Raw genomic sequence first — 14,495 nt, 5'->3', positions numbered from 1 at the left:
AGTAAACATGGTTACCTCTATTAATAATGATCTAAATATTTAAACTATAATCATAGAGAAATATTAGCCATGCATTATATTGTTAACATAAGAAGTGTCACTAGTTAGGTTGAGCCATAACTCGATTTTGGACGAAGATAAAAAGGTCACTTGGGAAAGCAAAAGATTATTACATATGACCATAGAGAAGTTATATATATATATAACACATAAGTATGACAGGGACTTTCGTGGAAAATTCTTTCAGAAATAATACTTATAAATTTTACAGTTATTTTGTTTTAACTGATATTTGACAGTCTTTTGTCTAGATCTTTATTTATGCCTGTTACCCAAACTAATCAGAAAATGTATCATATGTTTGTGTTACATGCTTCGCTACTTTCCTGTTTACTATGTTTATTTCAGGCTGAGATGAGAATAATTTTCAACTTTTAAATGCACCACGTTTGGAGGACCAATTAAATACCCCTCGTAAATCATGTTGGAGTCCGATGGTTATAATGTGTTCGACAATTGACAAATGTTGTCCCACACATTTGTAGGATTTATTGCATCTATATGTCTTGAAGTTAAATCATAACTCATTTGTTTGACCTGCTCAGCAAGCTGTGTCGTCATTGTTTTTATATAAAAGCCACGCCGGAAAATAATAATATGCAGTTTGCTGCACAATATAGGATGTGCAGACTAATGGAATGCAGCGAATTATTCTTCTAAGTGGTAGGCCTATGCTTGCGGGAAAACTGTAAGTTGGATTTTATAATGCCTCTTAACTGCCGTTAACCGTATATTGATACAACTCACAATTAATTTTACAGATAAGTTTATTTCTCTGAGAAACACAAAGTAAAAAAATTAAAAATAGCTGAAAGTGGTAAATGACTTCCCTAAAGATTATTAAACATTAAATCAATTGCAATTGGTGCTTGAAATCCGAATACGTTCTAGAGGTATTATAGATAATAACTTTGATGTGATTATGCACTAATACTGCATAAGACTAAATTCTATAGGTATTATAGATTATAACTTTGATGTGAATATGCACCAATACTAGACAAGACTCACTGCTTTCAAAACCGTATTTCTTGTAATGTTTCAACGTAAATACTTTAGATATATAAATTCAGAATGTCCTTGAATACTTCATAGTAATTTCGTCCGACTATTAATATTTCCCAAGTTTTTTAATGTTTCTTTTCTACACTGCAATTCCAACGAATGGTATTTGTCTCAAGAATGAAGAACGATGCTTAAAAATCCCTATTATATTCTCAGTTAATACTCAGTTGAGAAAATGTGATAATGGATTTTTAAAATGAATCATTTGGTATTTTTAAATACTAGTTTTAGTAACCAAATGGGTTGTTTCAATTCTATCCAATCAAAATCTAGGACAGTATGACCTTTCCATCAGTGCCAATGTCCTCATTGGGTCACGTGATGATTTTAGATCATTCCGTGAGTCGACCTTTGAATTTATGAATGAAATAGTGTTAAGCAATATACATAACGTGACCACATCTCTGAAGTTAAAAGTCCAAATGAACGAAACGTTCCGATTGAATTTCAAAATCGGAAATGTATTGGTCCACCAAGAGTCGCGACGTTGTCAAGATGGCGTTGTCTAGGATTATTTTGAATAATTCACAATAGTTCCTAAACAATATTATAGTTAACAATAATGAGCACTACTTCCAATGAACACTCCAAACACATTTTTTCTCCTATTGTGTGATATCTAAGTACAGCGTAAAACACGGCATAACAGGAACACAAAAAATGATGAAAATAGGAAGGAATCTAGTTACTCAGTTCTCTCAATATCTACACCTTTTAATTATGATTATTGTTCATATGGGGCATAGCGGCACATCATCATTATCCTAGCTACATAGTGCTGCGTGAGTTTAGGTCTTATGTAAGAATATAAAACAAAGATGAAAATATTCCTTAAAGGGTACAGTCCTTAAATTTTATGTTTGATATAAACTCAAAATATATAAAAGGTGTGATAGACTTAAGACAAGAGTAAAACTAAATACCGACCTCTATCACGGTTGACCACAAAAATGGACAATAATTTTAGGATTATTGAGACAGATAATTATTGAAAGAAATTTAGTAACAGATCAAGTCACGTGAAATAAGTGGCACAGTTTAAATAAAAACTTCAATAAAATAATGATTTTTTCGGATTTAAATATTTACACATTTGAATTGATTTCAAATGTTTAAATTATCGTGCTGGTGTGACTCTAATTTAATTCATTCATGTTCTTTTCTATCGCTTCATAACCAAACAATAAAAGGCAAATTTTATTCTGATCGCAGTTTACCAGTAACTTCGAAAACTTCGTAAATGGATAAAGATGTAAAAGACATAATCGATATAACTCCTTATCTTAGAATAATTGCTAATACCAACCACAGGAAAGCTTTAAGTAAATTCCGGGTTTCATCTCACCGATTAAATATAGAGACTATTAGATTTTCCTCTCTCTCTCTCTCTCTCTCTCTCTCTCTCTCTCTCTCTCCACATGATTGAGATGCACGTAGGTCTTTCAACGCCATTATTGTTCATTTATTCATTAATTTATGCAACAAAGCATCGTCTATGAATTAGGTATTTCGTTGACCATGAGTCTTTAGGAATACGAAAAATCAATAAAGTTATGTTCTTCTCTCGTCTTACATTGATGTTTCGTTCAGCATCAGTTGGTCACAATCACATAACGAGTCATACTGCCAATATGTACATAGTACTCGGGGTAGCTTTTGTGTCAGGTACAACTTTTTGAGCACACTCACATGGCATGATGGGAAATCGTATATCTTCACTTGTGAATATATAAGGATATATTCTTCAGATGTGAAAAGACAGGAATTAAAACGTCTACATATTTCGCATTTAATTATATTGTAAATCTTCATTAGTACATCAATTTATATCATTACTATATTAGTCCATGTATCCATTTATCCTATTTTTCTACCTCAGGCTAATTGAAGCCGTCCATACAAGGCATCGCGCACTCATGGTCTGACTTGTGTGACAATGGGGGAGGGTAAGGGTGTTTAAAATTAAAACGTCACACAAACAACACCAGAGCCATCTACCAGAGAAAATGCAAACTACTCAGCATTTCAGTATCACCATAGAGGGAAGACAACATTGAGGAATAAATCCATGAGATTTTATATCTACAGCTTTATTCCTTGGATTTTAAGTATTTTCATATCCATATTTTTTCTTTCTGGTATGTTTTGAGAGGACTAAGCAAATGATCAGCATATCCTTAAATACCTAATAAATCAGAATGCGGTGTTGTATTATTATGCGTTTTTCTCTACAAAGTGATTTCAAACTAATGTTTGAGACAGATTTGGAGGGATCCAATCTTCATGAAGCCATAAGTGAGGGAGGTCTCAGCTTTTATTAAGAATGATGTTGGGGCCCCAGGTCGCCGAATTGCCTACAACGAAAGTCCTTACCTATCATTGCCATGTCGCATCTGTATGTGTGGGATTGAGGCTTGGGCTCGGCTAATGTGGGTATGTGATAAAGCTGCCAGCAGCTTCCCGTAGGTTAGTGGCTCTAAAAGGTTGTTTTCTCTGAGTTCTTCCTCCACCAGATATAATAGCTGCCTATATACGCTATCTTTAACTGAGAAAGGGCGTTAACCCTCAAACAAACAAAAACATCGAAACGTGACGTGCAGGTGTGGGGTGGGGTAAAAAAAAAAACAAGTTGTCGTATACCGTTTGCCATAGAGGGAGAGCCGACGCAATTTTTCGCTCGACGAAACAATGCCCTTGGCAAGAATCGACTTTGTCTCTTTACTCGAAAAACACAGCAATATTTCGAAATGATTCACTCAGGCCTTGCGTTTTGATTCTTGCTTTTGCGTGTTAGCGTGGTGTATAAAAGGCTTATTAAGCGGGATCAGTTATTCGTAATATTATTACTGGTCTTGTAAGAGTTATTGAAATAATTGATTCATTTATTTAATTTTAATCATTCGTCGGAATTTTTGTGGTCTAAAATACATTTAAAGACTAATTAGCGTGAGACATTAAAGTACACTTTATATATATATATATGTATATATATATATATATATATATATATATATATATATATATATATATATATATATATATATATATATATATATATATATATATATATGTTTATATCAGTGATGCTTCTGTATTGCTGGAATGTCAGTTGAATGCCTCTGGAACTTGTTAGGATTACTTGATACTATTCGAATTGAGCGAACTTTAGGAATGTAAGTTATTTTTAGGAAATAAATGTGTATTTTCAATTGTTCAAAAACCTGATGGTGCTTGCTCTTTGTTGTTAAGTAGTTTAAGAGTCTAGAATCGTAACAGTAGCTGTTAAAGATGTTGTTCAAAGTGACTGTTTTCACACTGTGTTTATGGTCATTGCAAGCAATTATAAAGTGGTGCTAGGATACACTGTTTGCATTACACACGGGGGAACTAATACGTTTTCATGCTATTTTTTTATATTTTTTTCGTAAATGACATTACGTGAAGCATACTTATAGAGGTTATTTTAGTTTTAAATCTCCAGAGAATAAAGATGAGAGAAAAGTTGCACAAAATCAATCAAAAACAGTGACTTACTCATGAACATCAAAGGTAATACAAATTTATCTGATCAGTAAAATAAACTGATGCAACCACTAGACAATGTGTGCTATGTAATGTTGACACACAAACACTTTAGACATTAAAAGATTCTAATTTTGAAAGGTATGGATATATTGAGAGAATACATGTAAACAATTAAGATCTGTGAGACAGAGTGGAACTGAAAGATATTCTACTTTCTGGAGTGATGCAAAATATACTGACGAGATAGGAAAGCAAGAAAAATATATTGGCGGCATACGATGTGTTCAGGCGGTGATTAAGTACCCTGTCCGATACCATAAAAGAAGAGCAAACTATAGGAAATGATTAATCACAATGACAGATGAAATACAAAACATTCAACAATAATCAAATCTAGTTGAACGAAGCATAAACTTAGAGATATAAGCAATACGATGTGACCTTCAGAATGAAACAAATCTGCAGTAATGTGTCATGATACTTTAAAATCAACACCTGAGGACGAATAAATAAAATATGGAGAAAACTATTAAGGGAATGAAAACATAGTTAATGATTTTAAAGGTGGCCCTAACAATGAAAGATAAGAGCACATATAAAAGTAACACTTTGTCACGGCGTAAGGAAGAATGATTCATTCAAAATAAAAATAAAAATAAATCGATTTGATCTTTGATAATATAAATTCTTGTGTGACTTGTTTTGCGAAAAAGTAAAAATATTAAAATACTAAACTTTACCAACACTGAAAATAAATTTTATTACTGCGAACATCAGATGCATATAAATACTTAGATTGGGAACTAATGGATAATATTGATGTGGTGTAATGGAAGTATTTACAAATTAGATAGCACGCTGAAACATAGATAATAATTTCAAAATAATTAAACAAAGATTGTAATAACACGGAACAAAAGTTATAATACGAAACAGATAAAGTTAAAACTAAATTAGATATACTAACCCTTCCATCAAGGTGATGATTTCAAACGAGAAACCGAATGAAGTACATATACCTTCAAAGCTGAATTACACACATAAGGTACATACAATATATTGCAAATAAATACTATGATTAATGATTTAAAAACAGATTAAACGAATAGAACAGGTATTTGATTTCAAAACCAAACTAACACCAAGAGGGTATAGTGCGCGCTAATGGTTTGCATCAGTTTGTCATCCACTCGTCCTGAATAATGATAAAGATGATTCTTTGGAGACTTACTTTAAACTTATTTGTATCGAGATGGTTTGCACAGGTTCATCGAACTGAACCAATTGCATTAATCAAACAATATTTATGGATTTAACTATGGTTCACTAATGTTTGCCTAATAAGTGCTACTATAAACAAATGATTTATGAAACATATAATTACAAAAGGAATTGCAAGTTGACAATAAAAATAATTATTTGTTATCTGAATATGACCTAAACAGCATACAAGCGTTGCAGAAGAAGTCCAATGAAATCAGCATACAAACAATGAGCAAAGCTAATTGACTACCCAAATAAAAGATTGACAAAGCGACGTTGGTTACTCATATGTAAATTATTTGGATGATTCTTTTGTCTAATCATTTTGATGCTGTTTCATAGCAACCTAAATATTGGTAGCAACCTTTTGATGAGCATTTAAGCAAGTCATTAATATATTTAGTAAATTTGCAGGTAAGAAACAGATATGTGGTAAAATAAAACAAGCGTATCATTTGTCACGAAAAAAGAGAGAAGTGAAAAATATCACAGAATGTAAAGTACCATAATCCAAAGTCCACGCTATTGCTCAGACTCCAAGTAGTATAAAACTGAGACAGATTATTCAGTGGTAGTACCTTGTCATATAGTTTAATGTAAATGTTAAAGGAGATGATACTAATGTAGTTCGAAGAATAAGTATTAGAGACAATTTCTTATGGATGTGATCATATTTTGAAGTTCCGTTAGTACAACATACTCAGGACATGCTTAAATGTATGGTTACCAGTCTCTATGACAAATTGAGAACGTTAAGTTCAGGTGGAGCTGATGCGTAAAAAAAAAGTCTTATAGCGGTTGATCAGCTTATACCGTATGGCCAGACATCACGTACAACTCTTGAATTAATTTACAAGCAATAAATAATGGATACATTTTTTTATTTCATTGTGGCTAACATCAAGGTAAGTTCCAATGCTCCAATTACTACAGTGAAAATCTTAAGCACAGCTTTTTATAAAACACGTGTAGATTATATTTGCCATTAAATAATAATCCAACTTATTTCAAATTACGGATAAACAAAATTTGTACTAAATGTGACCAAAATGAATATAATATCCTCTTTCATGTCACTATTGTATTCCGTCCAATATTTATGTAGATTAAGACAAATCCTGATGATAAAAAGAAGACGTATTTTACAAAGGAACTGGTAACCCTTTCCTGAACGAATGGTGTTCTAACCACGAGGACTCAACAGAGCAAACAACCCCCAACCCACCCGTTAACAATGTCAGCAATCAGTGGTGGACATTACCAAATAAATGGTAGTAGTGTGAAAATGAAAGTCTAACATAAATAATCGTCGTAAATATGTTAGATCTATAGCGTATGTTTATCCCAAAGATAAGAAGCCCGTGGAAATGTGTTTTACCAATATTATATGGAATTTGTGGTAATTATAGTAGAGGTAAGTTAAAAGTTAAAACAAAACAACGGAAGTAAACAGTTAATGGGGTTGGAACACCAGTTTGATTACAAGGTTCTAATGGATCTGGAACTCCAGTTTGATTACAAGGTTGTAATTGGATTGCAACACCAGTTTGTTTACAAGGTTGTAATGGGGTTGGAACACCAGTTTGATGTCACTTCAAATGTCAAAGAATTCTTGTATTGGTACACCCTGCAACTCATCTCCAAATAGTTATGGTATTTGTATTTACCTAAAACACTAACCATATTATATTTTTGCAGTGACTAATTTGGTGAAACTGAATATTTACTTCCATATCATTGTAAACGTTATTCTTCTTTAAATGAGCACAGGTCAATTTAAATTTGGCCATTAAAAGGAGTGTACGATCCTCTACCAATGAAAAGCCATCATAACACTGATTATTTTGATTTTCTTGTTCTTTAGTGCTTTATCTTCCTCTTTAATTGTTCATGTTGCATATACCGTATTCTTTTGAAGTTTCAATAATATCATTTTTAATGTACTGTTTAACATTCGTGCATTAAGCATGAAGTAGACTTTGTTGTATGGTATTCTCTATCATCACTGTTTGGGTCGTTATAATACTCATAACTTGGTTTACCATATCTGTTATGGTAATTGATCTTCTAAAGAAGCATTCAAACATGATAATTCCTCTTCTAACTCTGTATTTAATGGTGCTTCACGAGAAACAATAATTCTCAGATTTGTTCAAAAAAATGTATGATAGACATAGATAAAACACTCTCAATGTTTGCTCGTTGCTTTCCAAATATTCATGCTGCATAATAAAAAAGAATTCCAAATGTAAACATGTTTTTATGCAAGTAGTCAAAAGCTTCATTGTCGAGTTATGTGACAGTTTTTGTATACATAAACTGAACAAAACCTTGAAAAGAAATATATATATATATATATATATATATATATATATATATATATATATATATATATGTGTGTGTGTGTGTGTGTGTGTGTCTCGCAAATAATGTCATTTTGATGTATTATTATTATGATTCGTGCTATAATAGATACATGCGACCACAAACACGCAACAGAGCATAAATGAAACAAATCTATAAGCAAACAATGTTTTATTGCAGAGACTCAAATGAATGCAGTTAGTTCATTAAAAAAATCTGTTAAAAGTTAAACACGAATAAAAAAGTAGAGTATTTGAATATGGCCAGTTCAGAACATAATAAAGAAAAGCAGACATATTGAAATGAAAGTACATGGTCAAATGAACTTCCGAAACAAAACCATTGTACATAGCAAAGTTACTACGGTCTGTTCAGAAAATAGCACACGCATTAAGCAATTTATCGATCAATTGTTCGATAAAATAGCGAACGGGCCAGTGATACTTACTTGCATACATATACTAGGCACTGGAACGATCTATGCCAGGACCTACTGACGGCTTCATACATAGGACAGAATCGCGCCTTTGCAGCTTAAGCAAGACGTTTTTTGTCCTTACTATCACAAATTTTGCCACATGAAATCATTGAACGCCATTGTGATCTTCGACAGGACCAAGTAGATATCTCCCTGGTTGGAACTTTCAGCGACATGTACTCTGCGAAACGGACATATTCTTGCTAACGCTTGTCGTACTGCCAGATTGAACATGTGGATGTTCGACAACGTACAAGCAGTGCTTGAGCTCAGCCGATCAACTGATTCCTTGGCAGGCAGAAGGGAGCCCGTTAAGGACAGAATTCCAGCCTTAGTACTCAAGTGTAGAAAGTACACCCAGCCACATATCTCTATGTCCTTCTTATCGTGGGTTGGAAGGATTTAAATGAGCAGTTCTGAAGAATACGCGCGACGCCAGCATCATTACTCCATATACGAGTACCAAAGACCTTATGGAATGCAACAGTTACCGCGGCATTTCACTCTTGAGTATTACATGCCTTTTGCAAAGGGCATCTTGAAGAGACTCCAGAGACTCGAATACTCGGTGTTTATTGAGAGACAGTATGAATTCAGAGCGGTCAAATCGAACGCTTAAATGAAGAGAGCAGCAGAAAATACTCTGCAATGCCTTTGTGAGCGCCGAATACTGAAACAGAATTGGCATAGCGATATTTTACACTATTTATAAAACGTATCTTGAGAGAAAACTAATCAAGCATGCCTTCAGTAAAATGATATCACTGTTGTACTTTGTACATCAAATACCAAACCATTATTAATCAAAGAATATATTCACAAGAATAATTTATATAATGAGCAAATGTTTAGCAGTATATCCTGTTTTTAAGTAGGTGAGGCTGAAAATTTCCTTTACAAAAGTCTCTCTACAGCGATTTACTAATCTAAACGTGAATGAAAATGTCTTTAACAATTGCACTTCCCGACTAGAACGATATTATTAAATGTGCTCTTGATCTCCTAAAACGCAATCAACAAAATACGAACCGAATCACAAAACAAAAGAAACATCATGCAGTGTCCATGGTTATATAAGTTTGACTATGTTGATTGTGCTACACCTATCACTAATGAATCATACGATTTAATCGTAAGTGGAATTATTTTAGGCGGCTGAACAATCTATATACCTTCCGGAACTCATTCAACCAAAGTGTCTTATGACATATTGAAATATGCCTTTCCTCTATTCTCGACCTGCCAGGTTGAGAGGAGGAACGGACATTGTGCAAGCGCGAGCCTCCATGCATTTGCCCATGTTATGCAGTGAGCAAATGAGAGATCACTTCATTGCTCTCACCAAGGCAGGCAACAGTGTATGGATAATAAGTCCACTTTTATGGTTGTTGAGCTCAGACTAGTCATATTTTCCTTGGCAAGCGTAAAGGCTTCCGTTAAGGAGGGAATTCCAGCCATAGCGCTCAAGTGTAGGAAGTATACACAGCTACCGTATCTTTATGATACCCTTCTCCGTGATGGAAAGAATGAGTTTCCAACCTTATCACTCTATAAAAAAATAACGGAGACGGTGTTGACAGCAGCAACTACAGCATTAACAAGAAAATGTTTTGATATATATTTCTGCAAAGCGTAAACATGCCGATGCTTATTGGAGCAGTTCCGTTGTGAAATCTTCATTTTCGGAGTTGCGTAGTTTTGTACGTTGTAAAACCTTTAATTTCGGAATTAGGTAAATCTAGCTTGTAGTTCTCAATCACATAACTAGAAGTGATCGGTTTTCAAAATAAACCGGAACTTGTGAAGTTTTAACTGGGTATGGAGGGACAAAACTGTATATTGGCATTCTTTAACTTATTTCTACCTTTCATATTATTGTTCTTCTAACCTATCCTCTAGCTACCGTATTTCCAGTTTAGTTAATAGTCAAGTGTGGCTACATCAACGTAGAGATAGGTAGGTAGATAGATATCACTGTAAAGTGAGCGTATTGCTCGCAGATTTACTGTGTCACGCATTCTTGTGCATCGAGTAGCTTGTATTTACTTTTTATCGCGAAGAATCTTTGATCTTTTTATTGTGTGGTGACTTCGACAGGCATCCAGGTGGTATCGTTCGTATAGAAAAAGTCGTAGATGCACTGTGAATATACAATTTTGTTACCTAGTCTGACTGTGCTAGAAAATCTCGATTTATGAAAACAAACTTATGTTACTCTGTGCAAGTGTGCTAGTGTGAACAAGTCGTACTAGTGCGCTATAGATTATGGGATTTTATTCATAAAGTGAATGCAAAATCACACGAATATGACTGTCCCATACATCACTATATATATATATATATATATATATATATATATATATATATATATATAGTACTGATTATATAGAATAGTCAGCTCACGATAATGCTGTTGTTGTCATTAATAATAATAATAATAATAATAATAATAATAATAATAATAATAATAATAATGTATGACTATTGATAAAAGAACAAAAACAGCAATTTCTAAAACAACAACCATGGCAAGAAGTTAATCGGATCGAACCCACGAACTCCCACATTAGAGGCGGACGCTCTAGCCACTAGGCCACCGGTCACGTAGCAAATGGTAGAATTAGCGCAGTTATACATCAAGATAAAGTGACAAATAAATGTAAGAGTTCCATAAATTACCTTCTAAATATGTTTACTTATTCTGGTACAAGATTATTTTGATATCTTAGAGTTTCATCATTGATTCATTTTGCATTTTATTTTAGTGTATCAATTATATCTTGGAGCTCCACTAAAACAAAACTAAAAGCAAGCGCTGATATTCAATAAGGTTGTTCTCAGTTAAAATAATTTCAGACATATATTACTTGTGAAAACGAAATAAACTATAGTAAGATCGATAAAATACCTCTCGAATTCTCATAAAAGTTGTTGTTTTTTTATATATTTGCTTAGTGAATAAATGATAAAAAGCAAAGCTTAATGCAAATTCTTTTGTTAATTCAGCCATTTGAAAATTTAATTTGACCAGGAAAATGTTATCTTCATAAAACTGAATAAATCTTAATATATATGAGAAATAAATCCAACACGAATAAGAAACTATTTTATTTAATGTATTTATTTTAATTATACTATATATATATATATATATATATATATATATATATATATATATATATATATGGATATATATATATATATATATATATATATATATATATATATATATATATATATATATATATATATATATATATATATATATATATATATATATGGGTATCTATTTAGCAAGAAGCCAGCCAACACTTTAGACCTCTACGTATGTATGAAACACAAAAAGCCACTAACGGATAAACACAGCATACATGATTGAAAACTAAATTTTAAAAAATTAACAAGGCTGAACAATCAGAAAATGTTGTCAAGGAATACTTCAAAAGTACAGAATTTCTTTTAATGCATTTATATATCTCACTTTTAAATTTGACACTGAACACAAGGGATAAAACCCAGATATAGGTGCAATTGGTAAAATAAGACCAATGGAGACACAAAACATCCTAACAACTACATATAAATTCGCTACTTAACTGCCTTGAGAGTGTTTTACTGACAACTTTATTACCAGACTAACACGTTATTATGATGATTTGCATCTATTAAGAAATCCCGGTCAGGTTTTAGATCGACTACTTGACGAAAGTTTTATTTTACATAGTCTTATATAATATATGACAAAAAGCAACAACAAATTACTTTGCTGATTTGTTGAGTTTGAAAAGGCATTAGATAATGTATTGTCAATTGACTGAGGAAAAGTTTTTAATAGTGGAATAAAATGGAAGCTACTGCATGTTAAATTTAATATTATAGACATATTAAATTATGTATCAACATTGATGGAAATGTTCTAGAGATTTTTTTTCTTCTTCTATTCATGAAAGCAGTTTATCAGGGTGCATTTAATTTTATAGCAATGAACATTGTTTACAATCATGTGATTGGCTCAACGTGCATGTATCAGACGGAAAAATATATTCGCTATCTAAAATGTTTTTATTTTTGTATGCAGATTATATTGTTCTTCTTGACGATAACCAAAGAAGATTTTCATTTCTATCAATGTTTTTAGCAATTACTGAGATACCAGGAAACTTAAAGTCGATGTCGACGTATCTAAAATACTTACGTTTTATACGTATTACACGATATTCAATTACACGTGTGAAATTATGACTTTTGGTATATGAATACGATTATCTTGGAGTTCTTTTGACTACAATTGATAGATTTTTCAAAGCAATGAAGGAAAGAGTATGCGAGGCAAAAATCTGTATTCTTTTGAAAAGGTACATTATGAATCTTGACCTATCATCCAAATTCGTTTATAAATCGGGTGCAACTGACAACGACATAGATCCTGATTTACCGCGTCATATAATGCGCCTGAAGATCAGGATCTAAGTTGTTGATTCTACTTATTACTCCTAACAATATGCATAGACCCAGATCTGCTGGTGCATTATGAGACAGCAGTCATGGGCCTGTGCAGTTTGCAGTTGGACCCGACTTAGAAGCCAGTATAGAAGGTACGAATTGATTAATAATTGATCTGTCTGATAGTACTTTATTACCTGTTAAACTTTGGTTGAAAGGTCATCATTTCCCCTTCCGATAAAATGACATAATGGTTGCCTTCATAAACTTTAGTGACACTTCCAATCAGTTTAGTAAATGACACTGAAGTTCATTTCCTGGTATCTATCCTAATACATATAAGGCAATGATTATTATGTATTCGGGATCCTAAGAATAGAGATTTCATGAAAACGATATTTGTTATAGCTCACTCTATGATTAGTACAAGGTCAGTTTTTTTCTGTTCGTGTAATCATAGCTTATGTGTTGCGTGTCCACGTAATGTACAATATTCGGAAGAAGTGAATGATATCTATTAAGGATGGCATATTAGGGTAAGTTATATTTTTGTATTTGTATACATTTTGACAGTATTAACGTTTGGAATTCAGTTATTCATGAAAAAATCGTTTTACTATTTTTTTATTCTATTTGAGAGACAGAAAGCTTTCAAATGCATATGCACTAAGTATCATAGACCCCAAGAAATGTTCCCGTTTTTTTCCATCCAAGCAGATTTTATTTGTTGTTATCCATGGGCGCCCACACATAGGGACGGGGGGGGGGGCAATTACACCCACCCCTCCCACCCCCGGATTTCACCTTTAAACATGTTTTGGCATGCATCCGTAAAACTGAATAGCTGACGACTACCTGTTTGCACCACCCACCCACCACCCACTAAAATAATTCTGCGATAATTGTTTCTCTTGTTCTTAAATTCCAAATGCTTACAAGGTTTGAAATGGAACTTAGTTAGGCGAGATTAACAAACCAAAACAAAAGCTGCTCACTTATCCTTTATCTCTCTCGTATTTTTAAGACATATCTTATTTCGTATTCACCTATGCAGAAAAAAAGAAATGATCAAAGTAATAAACACACAAAAGTCGATTATACGAGTTGCCACGTGGTTAAAAAGGAAAATGCAACGGGTTAAAAGGCAAACAGGAATCAAGTACATTTTTTTTATAAATAAAAGGCAATGGCGATAAAGAATGATGCAGAGAGGAATTGCAAACGACTTCAGTCCATGACAGAAGAATTGAAAAAGCGGAGAATTGCTTGGACCTTGTAAATAAAATCACATATAGCA

At 32.9% G+C, this 14,495-nt stretch overlaps 1 protein-coding gene across 2 annotated transcripts in view; it reads left to right on the top strand.

The window, feature by feature from the left end:
* The first annotated feature begins 680 nt into the window (after positions 1-680).
* Positions 681-14,495, top strand: part of LOC149805776 (uncharacterized) — a 35,817-nt gene continuing 22,002 nt past the window's right edge. For both annotated transcript variants that reach the window (XM_089950462.1, XM_089950461.1), the window contains exon 1: positions 681-748. The gene's annotated coding sequence lies outside the window, so the exon portion shown is untranslated. The remainder of the gene's footprint in view (positions 749-14,495) is intronic.

The sequence above is a fragment of the Sinohyriopsis cumingii genome, chromosome 2 (genome assembly GCF_028554795.1).
Source record: "Sinohyriopsis cumingii isolate HCF-2022 chromosome 2, ASM2855479v2, whole genome shotgun sequence".
Lineage (NCBI taxonomy): Eukaryota > Metazoa > Mollusca > Bivalvia > Unionida > Unionidae > Sinohyriopsis > Sinohyriopsis cumingii.
Note: the sequence above shows the minus strand (reverse complement) of the source record. Positions and strands in the feature narration are given on the sequence as shown.